At 46.0% G+C, this 14,435-nt stretch overlaps 1 protein-coding gene across 2 annotated transcripts in view; it reads left to right on the plus strand.

Moving 5' to 3' along the window:
• Positions 1 to 2,673: 2,673 nt before the first annotated feature.
• The window catches only part of zfh2 (Zn finger homeodomain 2), a 210,535-nt gene continuing 198,773 nt past the window's right edge, over positions 2,674 to 14,435 (plus strand). For both annotated transcript variants that reach the window (XM_046615741.2, XM_046615739.2), the window contains exon 1: positions 2,674 to 3,167. The gene's annotated coding sequence lies outside the window, so the exon portion shown is untranslated. The remainder of the gene's footprint in view (positions 3,168 to 14,435) is intronic.

Genomic DNA, 14,435 nt, shown 5'->3' on the forward strand with positions numbered 1-14,435 from the left:
TCCAGTAGTTGAGCTTTTCCTCTTTCCCAGCTTTTTGTCGGATTTCTATACGCGGTATCTTCGATCGGCGGAGAGCGGGATCCGTTGGAATCCGGGCAGCCAGAGCGAAACAAACGTCCCGGTTTTCGACAATTTCATATTCCATATCAGCCGAGATTTTAATTACGATCGAACAAAAACTTCGCCTTCTCATCCGAGCGCCCCGGGGCCCTGAAACGGGGACCCGCGAAGCCCGCAACACTCTCCGGGGCAACGGGCTCGATTTAATTAATGATTAGCTATTAATCGAAGGCGTCAGGAACCAGGAACAGACCACACCGAGATGGTGCAGGCCACCATCGGCGTACCGTATGCAACGTTGATACATTGATCGATCAAAAAAATTTCCCAACTAATTAATATCCAGACGAAAATAAGAAGACAAGGGAGAAAAAGACCGGAATAAAGAGGAAGACTTGTTTATTGCTCGTTTGTTCGTACATATTTTTTCTTTATATACAACCAACGGGAATTATACGGACACGTTGCGCAAGCATTCCGTTATTTCTTACAAACTTCGTCGTCGAAAACACAAACACGATCAGACAGCTGTGCTCTGAGAGGAAAGTTTCCTATATTCAATAAAATTATTCAAAATCCAAATAACTTTTCCTGCGATATGTAATTTTCTTTGTTTAACCGAAACAAATATTTCTTCTCTTTTTTCTTTCACGATAGTACAATTCATTAATTATACATACGTACATACATATATGTACGTACATATTCTAACAAAGTCTTTGTCTTTAAGGATGATCTACTTATTGTTAGTTAAATCGAAAAAAATGTTATCTTCAAGAAAATAAGCTGACTTCATGCAATTTTCGAAATCCTAACAAAAACTTTATTTACTTTGAACACATTTTCGGCTCGGATTAAACGATTGAATTTAATGACGAAATGTAATGAATATTTCTTCTCTACATGTGTAAACTGTAAGCTCTTGAGCAAACAGATTATTGGTTACCAAAAACATTTCAATTGTACATGAAATTTGATTGTACCAATCGAGGTAAGGATCAGCTCCGATCACGCATGACAATCGCTCTTAAAAAAATACTGCAGAACATTGGGTCTTAGATCATGTCTACTTGGTTGTTCACCGCGTAAAGAACTCTGACTCATCGCACAGTTTGTTCGGTGTGTTGAACATACAGTCATTAAGGAAACTTTGCGAATGAATTACGAAGGTGGGTTTCTTTCTTGAAAATCGTGCAACAACGATCCAATCCTCACAAGCGAGCAGGTGGATGGCGCGTTACGAAAGCTGGTTGAATGATCAATCGGGTACGAAGCGATACGTCGGAGAAAAGAGTCGAACAAGGGTAGTTTATAGCCGGTAGCCGAAGCGTAGCTGCAGAGGCACAGAGAGCATCGCGGCGTGTTCGCGTGTGTGTATTTCCCGTAGGAGGGGGATGTTTGTCGTGGACTTGGAATATCCCCGTCCCCCTCCCACTCCCTCACCATCCTCGACTACGCCGGCGACGCCGACGCCGCCACCTCGACGTCCCGACGCCCGCGCGCACGTTGCACACGGACGGTCTAAAATAAGAGAACCGGCTACTAACCGACCGGGGCAACTAGCAGCTGGCGCCTCAAGTTCTTTAATTAAAACTGACCGCCGGCGCTTTTATTTTTCCTCCTGGCAATATAGAAATTTATTTCATAACACTCCGCTTCCCCCCTTCGTCGCACCGACCCCCAACATGATCTTTTCACTTCGCGCACTTCGGGGTTCAGTAATGAAGAATCGTACGGATATCGTCCGAAACTATTATCGCAGAAGTCTGTCTTGCCGAAAGCAAATTGCCAGAGAGACATGTTCGAACTCGATCAATCTACGCCCCGGGTGAAAAATCATTAAAGACGGTTTGAAAACGCTTCTGTCCGTTTCTGCTGCGGGGGTGAAGAACAGAACCGGGGTGATAATGGGCTGTTCTATAATCCTACGAAGCAGTGAGAAGGAGAAACGAGGGTGAAACGGTGCGATGAAAGCCGGAGGGTGGAGCGGTGCCGCAGGTGGACGTCGAAATACGCGTAATTAAGGAAAACCTGTAAAATATGTAGAAAATATTGATCAGGGGTTTGCGCGTGCCGGGCGGGCAGCCATGTTCACCCCTGACTGACGAGAGCGTCGCGAGGCGGTAAGAGCGCAAACTAGGCCAGGGGCTCTCGTTACACCGATTCGACGCAGACGTGAAATCAGCCGAGTATCCGTCCGAGACTCTCGCATCCACCGCGTTTCCAATGCCGAACGAGTTTCGTTTGCCGATGCATCGAGAACCGTTGGATCGGGAATCGAAACGGCCGACGACGAGGTTCGTCCGCGTCTGCGACGCGAGGCCGCTGAGAAGCGGATGAGTTTTTTGAACGCAGGAAAGATTCGGGCAGGCGAAGACGAGCGTTCGTTCTTCGAACGCGTTCGCGGCCGCGTTTGAATTTCGAACGCGAGTTGACGGCGGCGGTGTCAGAGCAGTCAGCTGTTCTGCGCGCAAACACGTGCGCGGGGGTAGCGTGCATGGGTTGCGGGGGAGTGTGTGTTGGCGCGTGGTCGCGTGCGTGCTTCGGAAATGTGTGTGTGCGCGGTGAAACGAGGGAGGCAAGTCAGTAGTCGAGGCGCGGCGGAGTGGCGAGCAGCCATTTTCTCTTTTCCGCGTTCCCGAGGAAAACGGATTTAAGAACGCGGAGCGTCGAGGCTTCGGAAGACCGCGGGGGTTTCGTCGAGAGTGCGAGGAGTTCCGTGACCGCCGGAAGCTTAGGACCGGAAGTCGCGGGCCCGATCGTACGTCCGTGACAAAAAATAAAAAAGAAAACAAACACCGGACCACGGAGTGCGCGACGCAGTTTTGAAACGCTCGGAGTAGAATCGCGCGGCCAACTGTCAATCCCGTGTGATGCGAGCTTTTCGAAGGGCAACCTCGCGCTGCGCTTTACGTGCGGTTTCGTCGCATGCCGTACCTACCCTCTACACGGTGTTTCGGTGCGGATAGCGCCGTGGCGCTCAACGGGTTTTACGTGTAACAAGTAAAATACCCCACGCTGCAGTGTTGTGCGCGTTGAGTCTCGCTGCGGGAAGAGGGAAAGGTGCGGGGGAGCGGAGAGGAGGATCGCAGCTCAACGAGCACGAGGTGAGGGCCGCACTCTGCGCAGGACCGCTCGAAATTCACCGCCCGCTTTGCATACCCGGCACATCCAACCCCTTGTCCAATCTCAAAATGGGTCCATCGCGCCTCCCAGAATCCAACCCCCGTCGCCGAATCGTCGCCCGGCAATTAGTCCGCGTATTTTCCTCGGGCTCGATTCGCGCCGCGGGGGAAAATCCGCGGCGCGTTTTACGTTTGTACGCGCCGCAATGCCGCGAGGGGTCGAGTTGTTGGCTCGCAACCGGCGCATATCTTCGTTTATGACACCTAAATATAATCTTAATGACGCCCTTATGAGCGCCGGGCGCTGGTTACAAACGGATCACAAAATCCGGAGGTTACTTATATCCGTGCCGTGATGCACCTCGAGAGCCGAGGCGACCCTGCAACTCGCAGCGACTCGCAGCATCCCTTCGCGCTTTGATGTGGACCCGTTGACGCGATGTTCCAGTTTGTGTGTTTTCAGGCCATCAACCGAAACGGGTTCGACTCGAATCTGTTTCTTTTCTTTTCCCGCTGCGCCGACCGTTTGATCACGAACTTTACTAGCCGGTCGCGAGAGCCGCGACTGAGAATTGATGTATCAGAAGAATCGGAGCCGCGGAGGATCGGAGGCGTGCGGGGAAGCCGTAAAACTTATTAGCCCAACTTCCGAGGTGGTTCTAATTATTTATAGAGCTTTGTTTACAGCACGGGAAAAAAATCAAGACCGCCACCGAATTCTTTTAGGAAATAGTTACGCTCCTATCCCCGCGGTACCGGGTTGAAAAAGGAAACCCCCGAACACTCCGCGCCTATTTATATTTATGTAATACACTGGACCAGCGGCGTGGAATTCCGTTGATTTCAATTAGATACCTACACCAAGCCGCACGGCGCGTGGGATAATTTTTTTGCCAGAGAAAAATCATCTCTCCGTGAACGATCGTTGAAACGTTTCCCGATCTTTCAAGATTAACATTCGGACACTGAAATTCACCAGGAATTTTCCAGCCTGTAACGAACGCGTGCCGAGCTGCCAGATTGACGTCGCTGAATAGTCAGTCAGAGCGGATAGCGGGATGAGAGGATCCGTTTAACCTTGTAAAAACGTCAAAAGCGTCGTTGAGGGGGGGGGGGGGGGGAGGGGGAAAAGCTTTGACGGTCTATCCACGGTACGCATGTGCGATGCGTGTCGTACGTATAGCCGTGCAGCTATTAACCCGAGATTACAAGGAATCCTCTCTCTCCTCGTAGTTTTTCGGCCCCCTTTCTCTTTCCCTTCGAGCAACATCTTCCTGGGCCAGCAACGTGCTTCGCTCGCTTGCCTCGCGAGGTGTTTGCCTCGCTGTTACACAAGAATACGGTTTTTCGGTGCCTTGCAGTGACATTTGCGTGCGGCAGACGCACGACGTGGACACGCCACACGCCACACAACAATTAACCCAACAAATCCCCCGACCCCTGCCCCTTCCCCCCCCCCCCCCCCCCCCCGTCGAAAGGTGGGCCGAGGTGGGGGGAGGGCTCCAGCCAGGGGTGTAAACCTGTCATTATCGTGATTATTATTCCTACGGCGCCTAATCACAAGCTGTCAGTCTTTTTCTCCTTTTATTATTATTTTTCTACGAATATTATCCCGCGCTCTCTCTCTCTCTCTCTCTCTTTATTCGTGTAAAGCTCCAGCCTTCTTTTTGTTCACCGCGACGTTGAACAAAGCGCCCAGCTTTAATCCCTCCACCCTCTCCTCTATTCCTGCACTCGTTCAGTCAAATTACACGAGGGCTCTCGATCGATCCAGCCTTCTGAATGATCGGCGAACCCGTGCAGGTGGGCGTCTATATATCATTCCCGTGTTCTCCTTCATTTCTGATCCCCGCGGACATTTTTTTTTTTTTTTTTTTTTTTTTTTCATCTTTCGTTCTCCGCTTTTCCACACCGTCAGAAAAATCTTTGCATTTCTTGTAATACAACGATTAAGTTCCGTTGCTGAAATTCTTCAGTAATCAAATGTAGCGATTTTTTTTCAGCCAAACTAGGGTCTCCTTTTTCAAGCTTACTCCCGATATCGTACCATGTGACGGTGAAAGGCGCCACAGTCATTCGATATAATTTCTCGACATATGCACGTTCACATATTCAGCGGACAGCAAGCTGACCGCAGTCCATGCTTCTTTTCGTGGTGAAATTGACGAGGGATTCGGAACAGTCTCATTGAATGTAGACGTTCGATTGAGAGTGGATTAAAACGTCTGCACTATAGATCCGTAGAGCTTGAAGGTTTACAGCCAGAGTCACAGCGAACGTTTGTAGCCGGTATAAAATCCGGACGAATGCGTACCTGTACATTTGTCATCCGACTATACCAGTCCCAAAGTTTAAAAAGAAAACGACTAATCATTGCGGTGCGGTATTATTTTAGATTCTAAAATTGAACCTACAAATCGAGTCAATCATAGAGACAGAAACACGCTTCAGCATGGAGATAAAAGCTCGTCTCGTTGAACCGAAATGAATTGTTTAAAGGAAACTATGATCTTACGGTATCTGTCCGTGCTATGTAGCGTGGATTTGTTTTTCTCCTTATTTTGACCGTATGTGATGCATATATAACGCGGCGCGTCGGGGGCGACGTGTTAGACGAGGAGGACCGAGTGTTCGGTTACAAATTGAGAGCAAAAGGGAGGAATGAAGCAGAAGCAGAAGCAGAAGGAGGGCGTGATGAGAAGGGAACGGGGGGTGGAGAGGTGAAATATAAAATAACGCCGTGCAGACTATATAGTCTAATTTTAGCCGATCTACACTCCGCTACCTCACATCGCTCCTTTCGCTCCCCTCGTCCAGGATTATAATTAGATACAGAAATACCCGCGGACTGGCATCCACCCACTCACGCCATCCGACTTGTAAGCTCTCTCGACCGCTCAAGAAGAGAAGAGAAGAGAAGAGAAGAGAGCGAGCCACGCAGTTAGTTAGCGCAGCAGCGCACTTTCCAGCATGCGTTATTATTCACGACTTTTCACCGACTTATGCTCCACTTTTCCTTTCACCCACGATTAATCCCTCGCTTTTACGGCGCACTCGTGTACTTTAAGGTAATTGCTTTCAGATTGGACCACGATCGTGATTTGCTTTTCTTTTGTTTTGATCGAACAATTCCCAATCATCGGTTTTTCCCCAGAAAAAAATCCTCCCGAAGCATAGGATATTTCGTCCAAGTCTAACAGTGGCCACACCGTGTGACTCTTTTCCATTTAAACAGTACGTCATTGGGTATACTTATCCCAGTTTCTTCACGGAATTTTACAAAATAATTGCGTAGGTACTGCGATGCGTGCTTTGTTTTAATACAAATAATAATACGTTTGTTTTTGGAAACCTTGGAAGGTCAGCTTCAGGAATCCGCTGTTTTGAAAAAAAGTTACAAAAAGTCCGGATCTTGATAAGGGCTTCAGGCTGTTCGTACTCGAAAAAAAAAAATATGGCAAGATGTACAAGGTCGTACATACTCACGATTGTTTTACAAAAATTGCGCTCATTAAAATTTATCCAACCCGTTATTTGAGAGCAAAAAATTCTAGTAAACTTGAGACTTGGTGAGAATTTTTGAACGCAGCAGGACGCGTTACGTTCGGACCGTGTTCGAGATGAAAAAAGACGTTACCATGACGTGAAAAAGTCGTTTCCACATTGACTGAAACGCAGACAAGCGATGCGGCCGGCTATCGATCTACCCCGACTCCAAAAATATAATCCGACATTATTAACGGCGGCGCTGACGGTGCAGGATGAATATTTATTTCACGGCGTGGTTAAATAATTAATTAAGAAGGGCACCGCGACTGGGCAGCTGCTGCTGGCCTAGGCCGACTAGCTGGCTGGCTCGATCGCTCCCTGACGACGGGAATCGTCTAGTCTAATAGACCGGGGCGGGGAGGGGAGGAAGGGGGACCCTAATGTAGGAGAGGTAATTATTATACGAACCCAATCGATACTTCGACGAGGAACTCGGTGGAAAAAACACACCAGAATTCTCCCCCTACCCCCGCGTGCAAACGGGGACCCACGTGTGTGGGCCCTGCACACCGGATTAGAACCGCATATTCCGTGCTCGCATAAACAGGGGGAAATTTCTCCCCTGCGTCGTTGGCGATGTTAAAAAATGTCTCCTTCGTTCCGTTCGCTTCATATATGATATTTTATCGAACGGCGAATTTTTGTCGCGAAAAATTTCACTTATTTTTAGAATTAATCGACAGAATATGCCATTGATATAAGCATCGTTGCATCAACGGACTTGATGTTAACAATATCGTAAGAAAATGTGATACGAGTTACTGTTTAAGGTAATCATAGTTGTCAATGCCATGTTTTTCCTGTCAAATAAGGACTTGACATCAATTCATCCTCGTTCCAAAACATCGAATTATCCCAATGGTTACAATGAAATATAATGCTTGTGACTATAATCAAAAAGAATCGCAGCACGTAGGTATGAAATTTTTTGGTTACAGCTTAAAATGTCATTTTCATTTCGTATCCAGAACGATATTTTCTGTTACGATGGAAAATAACAGTATAAATTGAAGACTACTCTGCAAAAACTACTGCTAAGAATTTATCTGTCTGTTCTTCGAATTAGGATTCAAAAATAGTTAACAAGGAGCTTCAAATTGGAAGGCAGTGAAATATTCAAAACGGAAATATCATTGAATAAATGTTTCTCTCTTTTACGGCTGATCCGTCACAATTTCGAATCAGTCAATTTGAATATTGGTTATTTTCGTTGAATCAATCATCGTTTTTCAGTGGTGATGACTGATATTTATAAAATTATTGAATAAATTCTGTGATCGTTTTGTCTCCTTGTGTTTTTTCATTGAAAGAATGTTAAATATGCAACAACCAGTCCTGGTGACTCAGGTTCTCGAAATTGCTAAGAATTTCATGCAACACCTGCTTGGCACTCGCTACTTTATCCTATTTTTCAGTGCCAGATCAGTATCGAATGAACTTTTTTTACAAACGAACACTTATTTTGTTTGTGGGCCAAGTTTTATTCTACCAAACTATAATAAATTAGCTTTTTCTTAATAATTCAAACCATTCGACTTACCGACAATTGCCAAGTAACGCTCAAACTTGTTCGATGTAACCCGGAGGTTTGTGCTTTCGACAAGATTCATCGTTAAGAAATCATAAAATTGAATCTTTTCTGCCGTTAAGCTAAGGAGACATGGAAAAAATGTTATAAAACGTAATAATTATTCTGAATTATTGTCCGATCAAAGACCGCGTGTCTGTTTCTTGGTTTTCCCATATTTCTTGAATTATTATCGATGCTCGGCGCGTCGGGTGGTGAATTTTATAACAGCCGCCCGCGCTTTGAATTATACGGTCACGACTCATCGTCGAAGATCAGATTCGACCCGAGGCCGGAGAACAGCTTGCGAGTGGTTGCTGAGCGTGCAAACTATTAATAATAATGATAATTACGAATTATTTTTAAATGCTTCGGCTCAGGTTAAATTCGGTCTCTGACGATGAGCTCATTGCTCTTGCCACACCGCAGGCTCCTCCTCGAGGTATTATATCCGTTCCTGCCCGCTTTATAGGTGTAACGCATATTTATTTGGACGCAGTAGATTCGACATCGCGTATTTACGCTACACGCCGTACTTTGTACCTACCTAATCGGACTTGAGGTGTGAAAAATATATGGCAACCGACCGAAGTGAGGGGAGAAATAAGAAACGGAAGATCATTTTGATTATGTAATAATTTACGATCGCGATCCGATAACGGTTCACGAATCTAATTTTTTCACCTGCCAATTTTATTATTTCGATTTTAAACTTCGCATCTTGTTCGCTTGTTAATCGTTCGTTTCATTCGTCAAGTTTCATCCTGTTATTGCGTATTCAATACGGAATAGCAAGTCGAGAAGAAATTTGCAAGCATCTGACGGTGCGAGAGATAAATATAAACCAAGGTACAAAGTTTTATACTCGATCCAAAACTTATCTGTCACGAATAAGTTACAATTATTGAGACAATTTTTCTTGGATATTTGAGAAAAAATTCTCCTCGTATTCTAAATTCAAAGCCGACTAGTTCTGAAGACGATTATTGCCAGTTTAATTGAGATAACTGATCGAGAGTGCAGAATCTGAACAATGAATTATTGTTGTTAATACGTAGAATTTATCTATTCTCAAATGCTAATGTCCGAGTATTAATAAATGGTACTAGAAACATGGTTCTGAAGCCACCAGCGAGAATCTAGCTACAAAGCTGTGTTACGAAATAAATTTAATCTAGGACAACGCACGATCTATAATACGGCGCTAAACTTTGATGAATAAAGAAATAGCGGGGCAAGGAAATTGGGGTAAAAGCGACTCGTAGCTTTACGCGCACGACGTATAAAGAGAAAAAAAAAAAAAAAAATGATCAAATAAAAAGAAAAACGTATTCGAACCGGTTCTTCAATATCCTGATAGCAAAGTACAGGTAGAGGGTATAACCGGGAAATGAATTCTCTTCCCAAAAGTCGACTCTATCCGAGATGGTACTTTGCATCCTAGGTCTTCATTTGTGAAAGTACCTACCTACGTACATACGTACGTACACCGCAGGCCCGAGAAAGAGACGCGGGGGCGAGGAGCGCAATGCGGAGCGAGAGAGAGTAAGAGAGAGAGAGAGAGGGAGAGGAATAGCAGCGAGCACCTTCTTCCCAGTCCCACAAGTAAGGCGAGTGATTGCCGGTTGAAAGATCAGCGAAGCGCGACGCCCGGTCTGCGGGTCTCTCGCTCCGTTCGCCCTGAAGACGGACCGGAGGAATCATGGTCTCTAATTTTTCCATGGCGCGTATATGCCTTCGCAACGTGTAGCTGGTCATTAACTTCGAGAATTAATCACAATCGTCTCTATTAACGGGGGTTAATTGCTGTTATCCGCGCGCGCGCCCGTCCAGTCGGACTGGACGAGGGAACGCGGGAACGGAACGGATGCGTCTGCAGGGGAACCCCGCATCCGGCCAAGGAAGAGAGACTGCCGGGCGTTTATCGACTGGCCGCAGCGCCGCCTCGCCGTCTTCGACGTCCCTTTCCTCCCGACTAAAGGACGACGGTTTCCTTCGCCCCGCAACGGATGGACGACGACCGGCGGCGGGCACCGGTCGGCATGGGAATTCCGGCTGAAACAAAGGGCAAAACCTGTTGTACAGCGTCGCCTCGCAAATATCGGCTCTCGCGGTCTCGCACCCCAGCGGATCCTCGTCCGCGTCCGCCCCTCGAACCCCTCGAGGACGAACAGTTGGACCGTTTTTTGCCCGTCAAACCACCCCATTGTCTGCGGGCGATCGCGCGCAGGGGATGCGAGTCGCCGATTTTGGGGCCTCTTTCACGCTTCTTCTGTCCGGGAGAGGAGGAGGACGCGGTGGATGGCAGGATATACGGGACCGCAGAGGACCGTTGGACGAGGCGTGATCAATTAATTAAGCAATTCCTCCACCGAGCCGCGACTCGGGAGGGAGACCGAGGCTGGGAACCAAATTCAGCCTCGTTTCAGGATGATTCGGCATCACCGTCCGAGTCAAAAGTTAGGAAAAGGGGGACGCAAAGTCGCCGGCAATCTTCGTCGCGCCAAGAACGGAGAACGCGAACGCGACTACATCCCTTGTATGTGACGGAAATCAGCTTGGCGATGAGCAGATTCGAATAAAAGAGGCTAAGACGATATAACAATTTTAGGTGATACTTGAGGGTAGGTAAAAATGATTAGACTCTCGTGCTTTTCATCCGATTCCGACGTTATCGAGCACGTTCTGACCACTGACCGGATTCCCACGAATTTCTTGAAATATGTTTACGGAATCTTGCATTCGTGGTACAGTTACGAGACGGAAATGCTATTGCTGACGAACATTTGTTGTACTGTATAATCTACACTAAACTATTTTTAACCCATTCTGGTGATAACTATGAGTGAAATTTTATCTTCGTGGTTATTTGCGAAAAGCTTAGAATTTGATAGTAAAAACCCTAGAGTTTAATCATTTTTAAAGTATTAACCATAAAACCTCTCCTCAAATTACTCGCGAGTAACATTGCTCGAGATTTTCAAAACAATTTTGTTTTTTCTTTTTTTTTTTGAAGTTTTCATTCAGACGGTGGGACCCATTCATCTTCAAGCTTGGCGGGATCGTACAATCCAAGCCCTGCAGCGGCATCATTGACCGTGTATAATTACCTAATGAGACAATAATCGCTGTCCGTCTTGCACGACACGACGCTAGTGCACTCTGGACGCATGACGAATGGTTCCGGTTCAGAAAAAAAACATCCTGAAGCTGATGAAGAAAACGAAAAAAAAAAAAAAACTATCGCAAAGTAAAATCGCCCCAATTGGCAAATGCTTTCGTCCGAATACTTACAAGCCTCAATAATAATGATACTTCACAAAAGAGTTTTTTCTCACACATGCGTGGACATTTAAATTTCGAAGCCTGCGTAGCGTTCATAAATTGCCACGTTTCTGAACAGTGCGGTAATACGACTCTTGCGCATGTGCTCGGTTCAACTTTTCAGTTTTACACACTAAGGCTTTCTTGGCGCATGCGCACCTTCGATAACCTAATTTCACGCATCGCAAGTGACGTCGTTGGTCTGAGTTCAACCCGAAGCTTGCGCGTTTAGGTTAGGTTTCACAAAGCCTGTGCCTCTGTAGCTCTTGAATACCCTTGACTCTACTTCTTTCAAATTACTATCCCATATTCGGTTGCTTCTAAAATCAAACTCTCCTTCACAGATGTCGGAAAAAAAGCGTGCGGATGGACAATATATACCAACTCTTGCGTCTACAGCGCCCGCCTTAGCTCACGCCGCAAACTCCTCACTAGTCGGAAATCACCAACTTTCCGCACTTGTAAAACAATACAGGTGCCATTCCCCAACGAACCGCCGCAGCTTTGCAGTTCGCCACCCAAAGTCGAGGCTCTGAATAATAGAGAGATCACGCGTTTCGCAGACATGTACACTGCCTCTCGGACACTGAGACGTAGGACACAGCTGGTGCACGATTCGAAGACTGACCGCGTTGCGACGATACTCGCCACATGCATGCCGGCTTGTGGAAGAAAGTATACGCTGACATATAGCTGCGGTATCGACCGGCTAGCTGTGCAGGCTCTATGTGATTACATAGATTGGGTCACGCAATGAACGTACGCGCCTCCACCTCCACCTCCACCCCCGCCCCCGGGCACACCGAGATCCTCCGTTCTTCTGATTATTTTACCGCCCTGATTGTGTGCGTGTGTATTTTTCGGTCGGGACGCGGACGTAAGAAGAGATTCGCCATCGCCCCCCTTTCCTGATTATAATTAAAAGGTTATCCCCGTTGTTATTACCCGCTTCCACTTATTTTCACATTCAGCCTTATCGCGGCCGACTTCTTTCCGCTGTTTTTCTCTCTCTTTTGCGTGCCGCAGATTCAACCCCCTTCCCCCTCAACGAGGAGAGTCGGATCGCCAGAGCTAACGGAGGGGGGGAAAAAAGCTTAGAAATGAATTCAATCGAAAGCGGGAATTATAATAACGGTTGTAGTTTGGCTGTCGTGTTAGCGGTCATTTGCCCCGTTCCCCCTCGCCCCTCACCGCTCTCCTTATACGCTGGCTCCTTCTCTCGCCCCCCAGACATATGATTACCAAACGCACAACGACAATTCATTGTGCTTCCTGACAGCGTGTAATTTACCCCCGTGACGGACGCCGGTACACGGCTTCGAATAATTCATTTTCTTTAAGAAATTATCCAATTTTGCATTCGCTGATCGTGATACCTGCTACGTCTTGCCCACCTCGCGTTGACCGAAAATGTTTTTGTTACCTTTATAATGCGTATGTAAATCGGCTGCGGGAACCTTAACAACGAACGAGACAAAATTCGACGTTTAGATCGGTAGGGTTGTTGCAAAATTCTTCTCGTCTTGCCTTTCCCTCGGAACGATTCGTTCCGCATCTTGACATTGAACACAACTCGAAATCCGCCGGCCTGGTGGGCAAAGTTTTTAATGATACGTTCGAATAAACTCGTCATGTTTCTCTTTCGACTTATTCTCCTTAGCTTGTCTCCAACTTTGAGGATGAAAAATGAGAAGGTCAAACGTGGAAACGATCAAAAGCAATGATGAGACGTTCGCAACCGAAGATCTCAAGATATTAAGAAAGTTTGCGACAATGACGAATTTCTTAAGAAACTGTAAAACGAAAGTTTGACATATTTCCGAGCTGATATAATAATCAGATACATGGACCGATCTATCAACTTTCGACCAGCATTTTGGTGCAGAAATTTCTCGTTGGCTGCGAATTGAATTTATGTTGATGGTCTACATCATGATACGAAAATCATACAATTTTTATACCCTTTGGTCTGAACGTTTGCACTAAACGCGTTAACCGATCTTAACACGCTTCTGGTTTAAACCTCTGTCTTGAAATTCTTAGGCCTTCCTGATATTAGAGTAAATAATAGCCTAATGTGTTTTTGTGTAAAAATGCCTGATCCTTCCGAATATCAAATTCTTTTTAAGATATATCCTCAAGAAAACGTTCTTTTTTTACATTTTCACTCCAGTATACGCGAAGACCAAATAAAATTCCAAATCCCTGGAATGCTCGTACAGATTTAATTACGCTCATGTTTTCATCCCTATCGCACGAAAAGCAAAAAAAGACAAATAATTTCTTGGTCTTTTGCACGTACAGAACGGCAAGTGTTGAAAGAACGTGTTTTTTTTTTCGCAGTTCCTAAGATTCTACCTTAGAATGAATTTCATGTTAAGAAGTACCAAACTCTGTTCTTTGTAAAAATTCGACTGTAGAGGTTCGATTCGAAAACGTAATCAAATTGAAGAAAAAATTTCTGATAAATCGTAAGATCCAACGAACTGGAAACGAGAGGATCTTCGTGTCGCAGTTCAAACTATAACAACTATCTCCAATTTCGAGTCGAATCGAAATTTGTAGCTTAAAAAATTTGCCGAAGGTTGAGGATACAATGTAATGAGAAAAAAAAAACGTTCCAGACCGAAAGGTACAGAGGCGAAGAGAGAGAGAGAGAGAAAGAGAGAAGGAAAGTGGATAGTAGGTACGTATCTACACATAACGAAGGCCGAGGGGGGGATAGCGAGGAGACGTGATAGTTACTCCGGCGGTCAGTGCGGAAGAAAGGAATTAGCTAGACGGAGCCCGCGTCTCATCTAGGTCACGAC

This window comes from Neodiprion pinetum, chromosome 3 (genome assembly GCF_021155775.2).
Source record: "Neodiprion pinetum isolate iyNeoPine1 chromosome 3, iyNeoPine1.2, whole genome shotgun sequence".
NCBI classification, from domain to species: Eukaryota; Metazoa; Arthropoda; class Insecta; order Hymenoptera; family Diprionidae; genus Neodiprion; species Neodiprion pinetum.